Below are 14,198 nucleotides of genomic sequence, written 5' to 3'. Positions count from 1 at the left end.
AGATGGAGAGGTGGCTCTTTCATAGGTTCCCCATCATGCCTGGGCATTAACGAGACAGGACTGCCAGACAGTAAAGTACCCGCAACACCCAATCCTGTCTTGTGGTACCAGAAGCCTGTATGTTAGCGGTTATTAAGGGGTACATGAGATAGTTTAAATACAGGCTTGTCAGGAGTGTGTGCAGAATGGAGTGTTACCATCCCAGGGATGAAGTGGGACTGGGGCCAGGGCTAGGCTGTTTCCACCAGGGAAAAAATGGGAAATAGTATAAAGTAATGGAGCTGGGATGGAGTGTGGAAAAGTCCTGGGATGCAGCTTTTCATCGCTGTTTTCAGCTAATACGTGAATTAATTGCTGCAAAGGATCTGAACAGCAATAGCTCCACTCTACCTCTTCCTTGCTCAGACACTGCAGCCATCCTGACTTTTCAGGGTACTGGCAAAGCCATTTTAGCACCTTGCCAACCTGGGAAAATTCCACCTGAGAACTAGGGCTGTTGTTTTCTCCTTTATTCTCTGTCCCATTAACTTCTTTCTTACAAGTTGGTAAAGCCTCCTTGTGGTCAGGAGTCAGATCTGGGAACCATTTATTGATGACAAGTGTTTGGTATATCCAGTCCTTTAGAGAACAGCTTCCTTTTTCTGATTTAAATTCGCTGCAACTAGTGGTCTCCCATCAATTACACACACTTCTCCTTGTCTCTCTGCCTGAAATGTCAGTGAATCTGGTAATTTTTGCTCACAGTAGAAGTGGGGAACTAACAAGGATCTCTGGCACAGCCTTCAGTGATTGTATATGCTGAGGCATTAGCAGAGCAGCAAGGAAACAGAGGCACTGAAACTTGGTGAAGTTCAATCCCCTGCACAAAATCTTGTATTCAGAGAGTAACTCCTAACACAATGCTTAAGCAGACACCAGGGCACATCAGGACAGTGCTGAGGAAAGGCTACACAAGGCAATCTGTGGCTGTGGTCATCGTGTGGACATACAGAATCTTTAGAAAAGAAATACACATGGTAAGAAATAAAGAATAAATCATAATGAAACTGATTTATTCCTGACATAAATGACCACAATTACATTACCTTTCAGTTCTGTCTAAATATGCACCAGAAGGAACTAAGCTGGATATCCACTCTGACCTAGATGGAGTTCTTTATAGCAGCATTACTGTATTGTTAAAATAATGTTTTAAGAGCCAATTTTTGGTCGTTGCCTTCATTTTTGCACCCTAGAGAAAGCCAGTGGGGTAAATGTCTATTAAATGAATGTGAAAAACTGATGCCTGCTTTCAAGTGCACATTTATAAATATAGCATCAAATCCAGTGCCTTACAACAGCTTCTCTCCCAAACAGCCCTGCCTTCCAAGCACTGCCTGCTCTGCTGCAGTAACGATCTCTCTCTGACCAGCCAGAAATAGTCAAGCAGTCTTCCAAAGACAACCTTGTGCTGGTGAGATTTAGCTTTGTCATTGTGGCATGTCTGCGTTTACTTCACCATATCCTGGTGCTGAGCTGATTTGCTCATTATCAGATTGCTGTTTATTAATCAAAGCAGTAACAATGGGACACAGGAGCTGGAATACAGCACAGACAGTGCTTCATTTGTTTCAATTGATTTTCCTATCACATTTTATTACTACTATTTGCTTTGTATGCCTTAGGAGGATTGAACTGCACTGTGCAATAGGGGCACATATTTGAATTTCTTTTCTTTTTCGTTTCTGCTGTTTCTGTTATGATAGTCAGAACAGCTGGTTCTTCCAGCAACTAAGCCATGACCTTCTCTGCTTTGAAATAGGGTATGGAGATTTTGCGATAATGAGACTCTACTAGTGTCTGAAGTCCTGCAGGTGGAGTCCTAGGGAAATCCATAAGGGTCATGGATACTGAGCATATCTGGAAATGAGACCTTCAAGATGACATCTTACAGCTTCTCAGCACTGACCAGAACCACTGCTGTAGCTGAAGCAGCAAGAAGGTATAATGTAAGAGCTTGCAGTTAGACACATACACACTGCTCAGGCCTGGCTCATCAGGTGGTTTCTGGATGAGGTTGTCTCACACTAAAATTAATAGAGATGATGATGTTTTTTCCTTCTTCCTAACTGTTTTCTAATGTCTTAGATCACTGTTCCCAAGCTGGATCTTGAAAACTTCAGCCAGCACATCTAAAATGTAGAAAGCCGGAGAAGGACTTTTTACAAGGGCCCGTAGTGATAGGACAAGAGGGAATGGCTTTAAATTGACAGAGGGGAGACTGAGATGAGATATGTCCTGGGTTTAGCAGTAGCAGTCAATATATTAGTCAATATAGTCAAGATATTAGGAAGAAACTCTTCCCTGTGAGGGTGGTGAGACCCTGGCACAGGGTACCCAGAGAAGCTGTGGCTGCCCCATCCCTGGCAGTGTTCAAGGCCAGGTTGGACAGGGCTTGGAGCAATCTATTCTAGTGGAAGGTGTCCCTGCCCGTGGCAGGGGGTTGGAACTGGATGAGCTTTAAGGTCCCTTCCAACCCTAACCATTCCATGATTATGTGGTCAGAAAAGAGCAGATTATTACTGTCAGGCAGTATGTGGTGGTTTATGGAAGTTGACACATGGGTCAACAAAAAGACAAAGGATTGCACATGCTGTAAGATTGCATTAATCATCTTTCCATAAACAAGACTCACTGAGAACCAAAAGCAACTGAAAAACTGCCTGAAGAAACTATCAAAATGTGTGGCGAAGCTCCTCTTTTCAGCATAGCTAGGATTTCACTCTAGAGATTTATAAGCAATTCAACAATATTTACTCTGATATCATCCCATTCAGTGAGTACAACAGGAAACCGACGGTTAGCTGCAACTGTAGGTGTGAGATGCAGTTGCATGGGGAGGTGATAAGAATATTTTTTTAGCAAAGCTTTGTTTTCTACTTTAATTTTATAACTAGCCTAATTCAGGAATGAGGAGGCAGCAAGCAGGTGGTAGCATTGTCATTAATAAAGTTCAAACCAGAAACCCCAAATAGTCAGCTGAGCTGAAAGTTGCCGCCGACTCTTCACTGTTACTAGAAATGTGAGAGTTCCTCACACAGGAATTTCTTTCTTATCACATGTTTTATTTTGCTGAGATGCTGCTCTGGAACTTAAGCACAATGTGTGAGTGTGCCCCCCACAGCCAAATGAGTCTGTACAGAGATGTGCAACGTTATCCTCTTCGGAAATGTGCCACAGGACATCAGATTTACTAGCAGAACTGCTTCTTCTGTTCTACTAGCAGAAGCTTTTGGGTTTTGGAGCTGAGTTTCAGTACCCTGACTGCCTCCTGAAGTACATACAATGTACTTGTCAGCTGTCGAAGTGTCCAAGCAGTATGACTTGGAGCTTGTCTGAGGGTCCCTTATTCTCTAGCAGCTGATGACCTTCAGCAACACCAAATAATTATTTTCTCGCTGGGTTTTTTCAGCAGCAGCAGGGGTAATTGAATGATTGTAAAATAGGACACTAGGCCACGAGGGGTTAAGTGAAAACTAAAATAATGCCATCTGCAGGAACACTTTTTTGGTCACCCTTGAGGTCACCATCAGTTAAAGGGTTAGGAAATATCAGCCCAGGACTTTTAACATCACAAATGGGTTTCTGCAGGCACAGTTTGTGAGCGATGGGAGAGGGTGAGGAGAAAGGGAGGAGAATACCCATGGTGGATTTAACCTGGACTAAATTCAGACGTCTGGATAACATTCACTTGAGCAGTATTGATCAGAGTGGAAACATTAAGTGTCTTTGTTAATCTGGCACTGTTTCCTTCATGCTGTATTATGATTGTTATTAGAACCTATGATTTACTGTGTCCAGCCTGGATCAAACTCAGCAGCTGTACTTCACCAGATGATTTTTTCACCCTTTCCTACTTGAAGGGCCTTTATGGCAGCAGCAGGTTTACAGCTCTTTAAAAGCATAATATCTCCCTCCAGTGGTGACGTGATACAGCTTCGGTTTACAAAATCAATTAGGCCATGTGAGTCCCAGTAAATGAGGTGCATGACAATACACTTTGATGTGAAATAATTTTGTGACACACAGAAGAAGAGAATGACCCTTCATTATTAGCCACCTATGTTTATAATGTTTCTCCCAGTCGAACTACTCTGTCTCCTTGAAAATCCTCTCTTGTACAGCAAAACTCATTTTAATACTATTTGGATAAAAAAAATAGTTTAATATATGCAAATACCACTGAATTTCCACTCAATTTGCATGTTCTACTGTTTGGATAGTGATTGTTTCTAGCTGCTGATTCCCAAGTTGTACAATAAAATACTGGGTTGAGTCCCATCACCCTGTGGCATGAGGTAATACAGTGCTTTAGACCTTCTGTAGGAAAGAAAGCTCTTTAGATTAAGCTGTTTTGAGTTCAGAAGAGACATATTCAAGCCCTGGTCACCTTGTAACAGATTACCATATGATACAAGTGCACTGAGGTGGAAGAGATACTGATTTACCTTCCATAAAGTAAATGTAAAGTCAAAAGCCCAAGCATTTTCCAGCACCTCTCCAGTTCTCTACCTGATTTGGCCCTTGCTGTGCACCCCAAGTCCCAGACCTTCCACACCTCTCTGATCATCTCTGAATGGCAGATTCGTATTACAAGTTGCAAAACTTGTGCAGTCTACGCTGTGAGTACTCTCTTGCTCATCCATTTTGTGTTCCTTACTCAAGTTCTCTGTTTTCCCCATTTCTTTCCTCACATTTCCATATCTGAGATGAACTTTGTAAATGACTTTTTTAACCTCCCTATGCCTTACTCTTGTCCCAGTAGAAACAGTGCAATATTAAGACGGATATTAAAATAGCAAGGGAAACAGCAAGGAACATTATTCTATTTAAAAGAGTATTTAGTGTTAATTATGCTTTTCATTTCAATAGTGAATAACCACTCAGTGCTGAAACTGGAAGACTTGCTCAGAAAGGGCTCCATGTGATTATTTGATTATAATATGTCAGTGGTGCTTGTAGTTACCATTCTGCTGATTTCATGCCAAAACAATGGGCTGTGCTGGCTTCAGATTCAGCTGAGCTGTTCCCCTTCTTCTGAGTAGCCTAAACGGATTGAAGAAAACATATTTGAGCATTTTCTTTGAGCTCTCTCATCATCAGAACTGTGATACAGAGTCACTTTCTTCAGCGCTCATGGTATCACAACTCTTTGCTAAAACTTCAGCATATTTTTGAAGATAACATTTTATCTTGCCTCTTCTAGGAGAATACATTCTCCTTCCATTTATTTTGGGTTTCTGGTTGTACTCTTGCCCTGTCACCCACAAATATTCATTGTATGTTTCTTCCTCCTCCTCTTCCAGCCAAGGTTATAAATTAAAATTCAATTTCATTAAAATCATAAGCAATCATTCTCTGGCTCTCATTAGTAATGATTCGGTGCAGGGGGATCTCGGCTGCTCCCACAACTGTAATTCAATTGGACTTACCAGCTCTTGTTCACAAACCGCTTGAGCTGCACTTTCTTCACAAATTTATGGCATCAGCACTGTCCAGAGGTTGAATTACAGCTGCAAGTTTGATCAGGGACTGCATTATTCTGCATCTAATCCCTGCATTCTGACAGCAGCGGGGGGAGCACTGTTGTTTTACAGGAACTGTGCATTGTTCTTCTGCTTTATGTCAGGGGCTGAATTGCCTTTGGAATCAGGGAACTGTCAGCCCAAAGCTACAAGCGAACAACAGGCTCAAAATGACACGGCGTATAAATAACAAACATGGAGACAGTCAAAAAGCAGCACTCCTTCTTCTGCACTCACCTAAATTACTGCAATGGGGATTGACCACAGCCTCTTGCATCATCTGACGCTATCTGAATGTAGTGATGCTCTGAATATGTTGCTGAAATGTGACTCCCAGCTTTTCCTCAAAATGAGGAATTTAATATTCACTGGTGGCAGAAAGTCACTTAAACATTGATTAAATATTTCAGCCAGAAGACATATTCATGCATTCATTTCCACACAAGCCTTTTCTCTTGAGCAGTGACCTGCAGCCTGTGGCATTCTTGGCAGAAAGGGTACATCAGCAGATCGGGAATGGCATGCAGCAGGACCTTTTTCCGCAGAGGTAATATGTTACCCATCAGCTCACAGGACTTTGCTTCCTGCAAGGCAATACACCCCTAACCCTACTTGTACCCACAGTTTAAACCCAGTAGACAACAGAAGCCTTTATCCCTCCCAGAAACACGGTATTGTCAGTCAGCTGGCTGAAGCAGGGACTCGACTCTCAGCTTGGAATTGATCTTCATTAGGACTAGCAACGTACCCGCCCCAGGCACAATTAACCTCAGCTTAGGACAGGGAAGAAAAATGGTGCATTGCCTTTGAAAGGTTCTCTTGCTTTAACATATCCATATGCATGTGCTCCACCAGCACAGAGCAGATCTATTGCTGGGCTGTGTCAGTATCTACTACTCATTTAATTGAACTTTACTGTTAAATCATTAATGGAAATCACTGAACATGGGGCAATAAGGTAGCTTCACCACCATTCTGCTTTTTGTGGCTTCTGCTAATCTTCTCATGCAGTTCTGCTCATTTTAATAGCAGAATCTGACATATTCTAGTTTTGCACAGATCCTGGGAGGCAAATTACAGGAGACATAGAGCAATTCCTATTGACTTTAATGAGGGTTGTGGTTTTTTAAAAAACTACTCGGAAAACTAAGGTCCTTTCATTTTCTTCTGCAACTTTGCCTTTTTTACATGCTTTGTTGATGGAAAGACCCTGACGTGAGGCAGGGTATGGGAAATGTCTGCTTTCATGTAACAGCTCATATGAACAGCATTTGGCACTGGATTGCAGCTTTCAGCTGAGCTGTCTGAATCACCTGTTGTGTGCAGTCCCCTGTGGCTGCAGCTTCCTCATGCAGGATCCTCAGTCACTTGTTTCCCAGGTGTGTTCCAATGTGTTTTCAGTGTGTTTTAGTTCTTTCATTTGTACATTTTTTTATCCCTTTGCAAACTGAAATATCCCATCCCCCCCACCATTTCTAATTAACTCCCTGCCACCCTACTTGTGGTAAAACCTGATTTATTTCTCCTTCTCTGCACTGAGAGGACAGGATACTTAATCTCCTCTGGGTGGACGCTGAAACACTGTCTGAATAAAATGCTGATCACTCATCTCATTAGTTCCTGCCAGCTCTTCTCTGCATTCCTGCCACCTGTGTTTTGCATCGTTTGCTACCCTTTCTTTAAATGACAGAGTCCCTTCCTTCGCCATTTTTGGAGACTAATCATTCCTACATTAGCTAGTAGCCACATTTATTTATCATATTATTTATCATATTATCTGGAAGACCATGCATATCACAGGCTAGAAAGGATTGTTTGGATAAATAGTTTGAAAGGGTATGAAGCCCATGACTAGAATTTACTGTACTTGCTGTTCTTCTGGGGCATTTCTTTGTGGATAGGGACCTGATTTTTGTATTAATGTCCGCTTAGTAGCTGCAGAGGAATAAAGGATTGGGATCCTCCCCCATCCAGGGAGCAATGAAAAAGCATGTTGTAGAAACAAACAAATATAGCAGCCCAAATGAATTAGCATTTTGAAAGCCTCTGTGTTTGATACCCATCTGCAAAGTAAAGAATGAATATGAGATCTGTGTGGATGCATGCATACATGTTTGCAGTGGCAAGCTCTTTCAGATGGCAAACACTCACTGTAAGTGCCAGTATTTTTGCACATCTTGAAAATGTTTGTGTAAAAACAGAAAGAGAAAAGATTGCCCATCTGCAATGTGTGGTGGAAAATTATGTGGGCAGAATGTGCATGTGCAAAGCTAAGGGAAGCAGGTGAAGGAGGTGAAGAATCACTGTTTTCCTTCCTCATGCTGAAGCCTTGAGAGACCCATTTAGTGACACGGCTAATAGCATGCTTTTCAGAGATATCCATTCTGCCTCACTTTTGAAACTAACCTGGGCTGAGAAACTTAACAATGAATTCAGCCAAAGGCTTGGAAGCCTGGCTTGCCAGGCCATTAATGGTCTCAAGCAAATACTTTGGACTCTGTTTTATTTATTCATCCTAAAGTGTAGGTGTTAAGAAATATGAGGCTGGTAAGTGGGTGACAGGCATCTGCAAGCATCACTTCAGCAATTCGGGGTAGGAGAGAGCCTTGAAGTAGGATTGTAAAAATTGCATCATTTGTAACCTTTACAGCACCAGCCTTTTTCTTTTTTTTTTTTTTAAGAAAAAAACCTCTGTACCCAACAGCTTTCGTTTGGACATGAAGAGAATAACTAAAGAGAACATCTGTTTTCCCTTTAAATGTGGAACTGCAATAGCAAGCCATGCATAAATTTTGTTAAGGCTTGCTAATTTCCTATGAGTTTGGGGAGCTACATGTTACCCGTAGAGATATTTGGCTCTGCATCACCAGATGAAAAGTCATTTTAAAAACAGTGCAGAAAAAAATGGACGTAACTTGGCAGCAAACGTGTTCTGTTCTGTTCTCATGGAGCTCCACTTTCTTTGGCTTTGCTTTAGCACTTTATAGATTTGTGCCTTTTTCTTTTTCCCCTCTTAATTTCACTCATCTTGTTTTCCAATGGCTTTTTGTGACATAGATGACTAACCAAAATAGGCACCTGAATTGAAAAAGCTGCTTACTGCTGTGAGGCTTTGTACTCAAAATCAGAGGTCCAAACAGTTTCAGGACTTACATTGGGTTTTAAGTTGTATCTGAGATGCCAGACTTTTTGTGTATGCCAAAGACATGTATTTGAGCTAGTATGTGCCTGTTCTGTCCCTTTGTGCTCTAAGAATACATCTTCAGATTTAGAACTTGGAAGCAGAGACTGTTGAGACATAGTCCCATTCAGATCCCAGTTTCTGTGCCCTTTGAGCAGAACCTCACTTTCTGACCTTTCTATACTCTCTGAATCAAGGTACTCTGTCCCTGAGTATAGCCACAAGAACTTCACACTAAGAACAGAGCTGCAGAACATTTGGCAGGACATGCCTTGAATTACTTTCAGGCTGTGTTAAAAATAGGCTTGTTTTCTCTCAGTAATTAATTGTTTGGGGAGTAATATGAGGTTTTGGTGTTTTGAAAGTAAACTAATCCACTCGTTGGCTGGTGTGTAATGAATGAGAACAGGCTACTGTTAAGCAGTCTGAAAACAGTGAAAATTAACTCCACGAAGTGTCAGAACTCACATATTTTATGTATATGAGTAATGTATCCTCTGTGGGACAGAAGATGAAAATATCACATGGAAAAGAAAGACATAGTGGCTATAAATTTAATAGAAGAAGTAGGCATGTTTTGGCGATGACCTCTGTGGTCTTGACCCAGAGGCATTCGATAGAGTTTTCACAGTTGCCATAGTTGACTTTCATATACTCAGGGTTCTCCTTAACATAGAGTATGATTTCTTCTGCTTTTGTGGGTCACCAGGGTCTAAGGTGCCTCATTGTCTATAGCGTCCACCACAGGAGCGTGGTTCTAAACCCATCTGTCTGTGTCTCAGCCCTAATACCATGCAGCCTTTTCACTGTTTCCTGCAACTTGTCCACCTGATACAACCGATCACCAACCTGTGCACATGTTTTGCAGGTAGAAGAGTCTGGGCACTCCTTGCCATCCTACTGTCTGTCCTTCCTTAGGAGTTCCATCTGGATGGAAGCATCAGACATCTCAGGGGCTTTCTCTAAAACCAAGAAACACTGGTTTTAACTCTGAGACAAGTACATTATGGCAGAGATCTAGAACACTTCCCTGGGCTGTGGGGGAATAAAATCAAACAATTATCATTTGAAAGCACTGTTTGTTATTCATTTCTCTTCCAGTCTTACCATTAAAAGGCTGCTCATGGTTCTCTAGTTCTTCATGTGGACATAGTTTTTAATGTCCTGATGTCAATAGAAGCTCAAGTTTAGGCAAATCTGGATATAAAAAAAAGAACACATATTCCAAACAACTGTATAGTAAAGCAATATTTAAAAGCACAAAGCATACACTGAGGTACAAATTCACTAGTAAGTGGATTTTTGCTTGAGGGACGCCTAAATACTTCAGTGTTCTTTGGCTTCATGGGAGTTGAGACTACAATCATTTCAAAAAATTTGAATCTCTGAGAAAGAGCATATTACAATACAGATCATAAAGTCTTGCAGAAAACATCTAGCCAAGGTCTCAGTACCTCCAGCAAAAAACTAATATATTAGTACTGGAAGGTTCCCGTATGCTTAATTATGTTACTAGGAAATAGTTGATCTATTTATTTGAACTATTTTTGTTTCATTCCTCCACAGGAGAACATTATTCATCTGTCTCTCTCCACATTTTCATTCTGCTATGGGGAGTGTGCAGAGAGAAGGTAATAGAAAAAGCCATATAAAACCTCTGAGAATGCAATAAGCAGAACATGGCACTTTTAACATGACAAAACTACCGGCTTAGGTGAGGGCTTGAAGTGCCTATAAACTCCAGCACCTCCTGAGGCAAAGGGAGTCAGAGTCTCAACAACAGAGAAGCAGCACAAGTTTAGATCATAAATGTTCTTCAGATCTACAAGCTTTGCTAGCTGAATGCACAACGAGCAATTCAAGGGCCCCAACATCTTTAAGTCAGCCTAAGCCAGGAGTGCATCTGCCCTGCAGTAACAGCAGTTTAATATTTTGACTCTGTTTGCTCACCTAGCACAGTGGTCAGAAAGGACAAGGTGGGTGATATATCAACTCGGGTGATTCCATCAGTGCATACTTCTTGCTGTTGTCTTAAGACTGCCAGGTTCTTGTCTGAATGCTGAAGTTTAAATTACATTAGTGCTCTGATATTGCTACGTGGTTCTGTACTGCAAGGTGGTGAGCATATCCTTCTTGTTATTTATTTGCTTCCCAGTTTCACTGAGCAAAATATTCTTCCTGGCAGTGACAGTGTCTGGTGGCACACAGGAAAACAAAAGCCATGTCCCAGGTGTGGGCAAACATTCAGCTTTGTAATACAGCATTCATTACTTGCATTCTCAGCTGCACTTCCTCCACATGGTGCCTTTGCTGATGGTGTTGATAATATGCTTTCAGAGGACAGAACAGAGTCTTTTAAGCTCTGGGTCTCAGTGGACTGGGTAATAAATGGGCCATCATCCAGGTGGGCACTTGGGAAGATTTTGGGATTAGCTAACTACGAGCTTTGAGGCACTGAAATGATCGCTCTGCATCCTTTCAAAGACTAAATCCATATATATCCATATATCTTCTCTATGCTTGACCCGGGTAGAAACAAGTGGAGCTTATAACAGATAGAAAGGACCAAGGTCAGGCAGCTCAACTCTCATTTCACATACTCCTGTGGCCAGCATTCATCAGTGAGGCCCCATCCTCTTCTCACCTTTCTGTAAGCAGAAAATGGGAGTTACTGGCTGAAGCTCAGTATCAGTGTTTTTCCATAACTACCTCTTCATTTACCAGAGCTGCCCAGATGTCATTCCCATCTGCAATGAGGTCTTCATGTACCACCAGCTTTACCAGCTGCCATTCAGCTTTTCAGCTTTAATCTTCTGCCGTCTGTTTTCAGGGCTAGGGCCTCAGAAGTTCATGCTCCAGCCTTTCCCTGAAGAGCTCCCTGTCTTTCTGCTCATAATTCAGTTGCTCTGTAGGCAACAAGGGAGATGGAAATAATGTTGCCCGCATTGCCTCTGTCTTTCTGTGCTCCAATCCTCTGTTTTCTTCCATCTTTTAGTCTCTCCCTCCTGCTCTATTTATGGAAGATGAAGGCAGGAGAAATAGAAGCAACTGTACAAGTATTTCTTCATCTCAGCAGAAAGAAGAGTTATAGGAAGAAACATAGATGGGGAAAAAACAAAACAGAGTAAAACCAGAAAAAGGTAAAGCTGGAAACCTGAGAAAGTAAGACAAGGAAGAGAAAAAATTAAGTCAGCATTGTTTTGTATCAATATAAATTGTTTTAATTGCAGTCTAAGCCCAAAGAAGAGAGATGAACTAGAAATCTTGAAGAACAGAACTGGGCAGATGATAAGGAAAAGGAGAAAGGGAAGGCATTGGGACTGAGTAGAAGCCAAGCTTTTATTGGGGTGCTTACACCAATTGCTTACACTCAGACCATCTGCAGAAACATCAACAGGGATCACCACAACCATTTGTGAGGTTCTCCCATGTCCCTCAGCAGAGCAGCAGAAGCCATCTGGCTGCAGATCCACAGCAGAAAACAAAATGAGGAACCACAATGCTGCAGGGAAAAGAGGGAAGGGAGGACCTTTTCCTTTTGACAATTTGATGCAAGCTGTTGAAAGCTGCTTTCATGGATGACTGCATAGAGGACTAATGATGTCTGGCAACTGGTTTGTTTGATTAGTTTATTGTATACCTTAATTTCACCCTCACAGATGAAGCAGGCCTATTGTAGGAGCTGGATTGCACTGTGAATTCTCTGCCAAAAGCCGTAAGAACCTCAGAAGTCTGAAGAGGACCTGAAGTAGGGCACAGAAAAAGCTAGTGGGGCATGAGCAACTGAGCTAATCAGCAAATGCCAGTCTGGGCACTTCACAGTTACACAGGGGCTGATTTCCAGGCAGTTTGGCATCTGCGGACTGTAGCGGGAGTCTTGAGTGCTCAGCTGTTGTGAAAATCAGGCCTTCAGAGCATGGGGGCTTGGGGTTGATTTGTCTTCATCGCGCTGACTGGCTTCTTGTGGGGCAATGATGACATCCAGTGGGAAAAGTCGTGAATTACAACGCTATTTTATACGTGGAGCGAGCTGCTGCCAGGTCTCAAAACAACAGTCGAAGGATAGTGAACTCTCAGGAAGGGTTCTGTGCTGTAGTGAATGGCTCATGACCAAGGGTCTTGTGCTGTTCTCCTCCTGACTTCTGCAGTACCTGAAGGTGTTTTTAGGTGTCTATCCTTGCTAAGGAGAAAAGGACTCACTTGGGAAAGTGTTGACAACAGCATCCCAGTGTGATTAATACGCCAGATTTTCACAAAGGTTTTGTTTAACTGCTTTTGGGTTTGTTCCAGATCTGTGACTTCCCAGTCTCTTGGGACATATTAAAGCTTTGTAACATCTTTAACTTTGTATGAAATCCCTCTGATTTGACAAGTTTCCTTCAGCTCTCTGTATTTGTTTCACTTGCCCCACTATTTGATACAGTCCTGGGGTAGAAAAATTTACCCAAATCTTAAACAGGATTAGATGGTTATGGCGTAAATAATTGGAAGAACAGGCAAAGGAAGTAATGCAGAAAGGACAAAATAATCTCATAGAACAGAGGACCTGCCTGTCTTTAAGGACTGCATTTTGCAGCCAGAAGGTGTGGGATCCCAGCCACTGCCAGGCCATCACATACCAGCTGCTTCTGAAAATGCTTTCTTTTTCCTCCTCCAGTACCTAATCAGTAGAGCAAGGGGATTTTCTTCCAGGTGCGTACTTTGATACTTTAATCCCTGCCTCATCATCAGCCCAGCACTAGATTGCTTCAATATGCTGTACAAGGAATTACACCTGACATCAATCAAGAAATGAAATTTCTCACAGAATCACAGAGTAGTTTGGGTTGGAAGGGTCCTTAAAGCTCATCCAGTTCCATGGGCAGGGTCACCTTCTACTAGAGCAGGTTGCTCCAAGCCCCATCCAGCCTGGCCTTGAACACTGCTGGGGATAGGGCAGCTGCAGCTTCTCTGGGCAGCCTGTGCCAGTGCTCCCCTCATAGTAAAGTACACTCTCATAGTAAAGAATTTCTTCCTAATATCTCATCTAAATGACCCTTCTCTGTCAGGTTAAAGCCATTCCCCCTTGTCCTGTCCCTACAGGCCCTTGTCCAAAGCCCCTCTCCAGCTTTCTTGCAGCCCCTTTAGGCACTAGGAGCTGCGCTGAGGTCTCCCTGGAGCTTTCTCCAGGCTGAACAAACCCAGCTCTCTGTCTTCAGAGCAGAACTTATCCGCCTACAAAACCCATTACGAGCTGCGGTGTGTTGTGTGGCAGACACAGCCCGGTGCTCTGTGTGTGTCAGCGGCACTAGCACCTCACCGGTAGCTGCTCCGGGGGCAGCTGAGCCTCAGGCTGCAGCCTGCAGAGAGATCCTCGTACAGTCACTGCATGACTTTTACAACTGCATCACTCAGGTGTGCGCTAACCGCCGCTGGTCCGCTGTGCCCCAGCACGTTAACACCGCTCCCCGTTA

General features: G+C 42.6%; 1 long non-coding RNA gene across 1 annotated transcript; it reads right to left on the bottom strand.

Moving 5' to 3' along the window:
- Positions 1–4,845: 4,845 nt before the first annotated feature.
- Positions 4,846–14,145, bottom strand: LOC133279685 (uncharacterized). The gene is made up of 3 exons (XR_009746952.1): positions 14,045–14,145; positions 9,595–9,707; positions 4,846–5,076 (listed from the first exon to the last, which is right to left on the bottom strand). It is a non-coding gene; the product is annotated as an uncharacterized LOC133279685 (long non-coding RNA).
- Positions 14,146–14,198: the final 53 nt, after the last annotated feature.

The sequence above is a fragment of the Pezoporus flaviventris genome, unplaced genomic scaffold (genome assembly GCF_033815535.1).
Source record: "Pezoporus flaviventris isolate CSIRO_AGI_PZ_B2104156 unplaced genomic scaffold, CSIRO_AGI_Pfla_v1 ptg000078l, whole genome shotgun sequence".
NCBI classification, from domain to species: Eukaryota; Metazoa; Chordata; class Aves; order Psittaciformes; family Psittacidae; genus Pezoporus; species Pezoporus flaviventris.
This window is presented reverse-complemented; position numbering and strand designations above follow the sequence as displayed.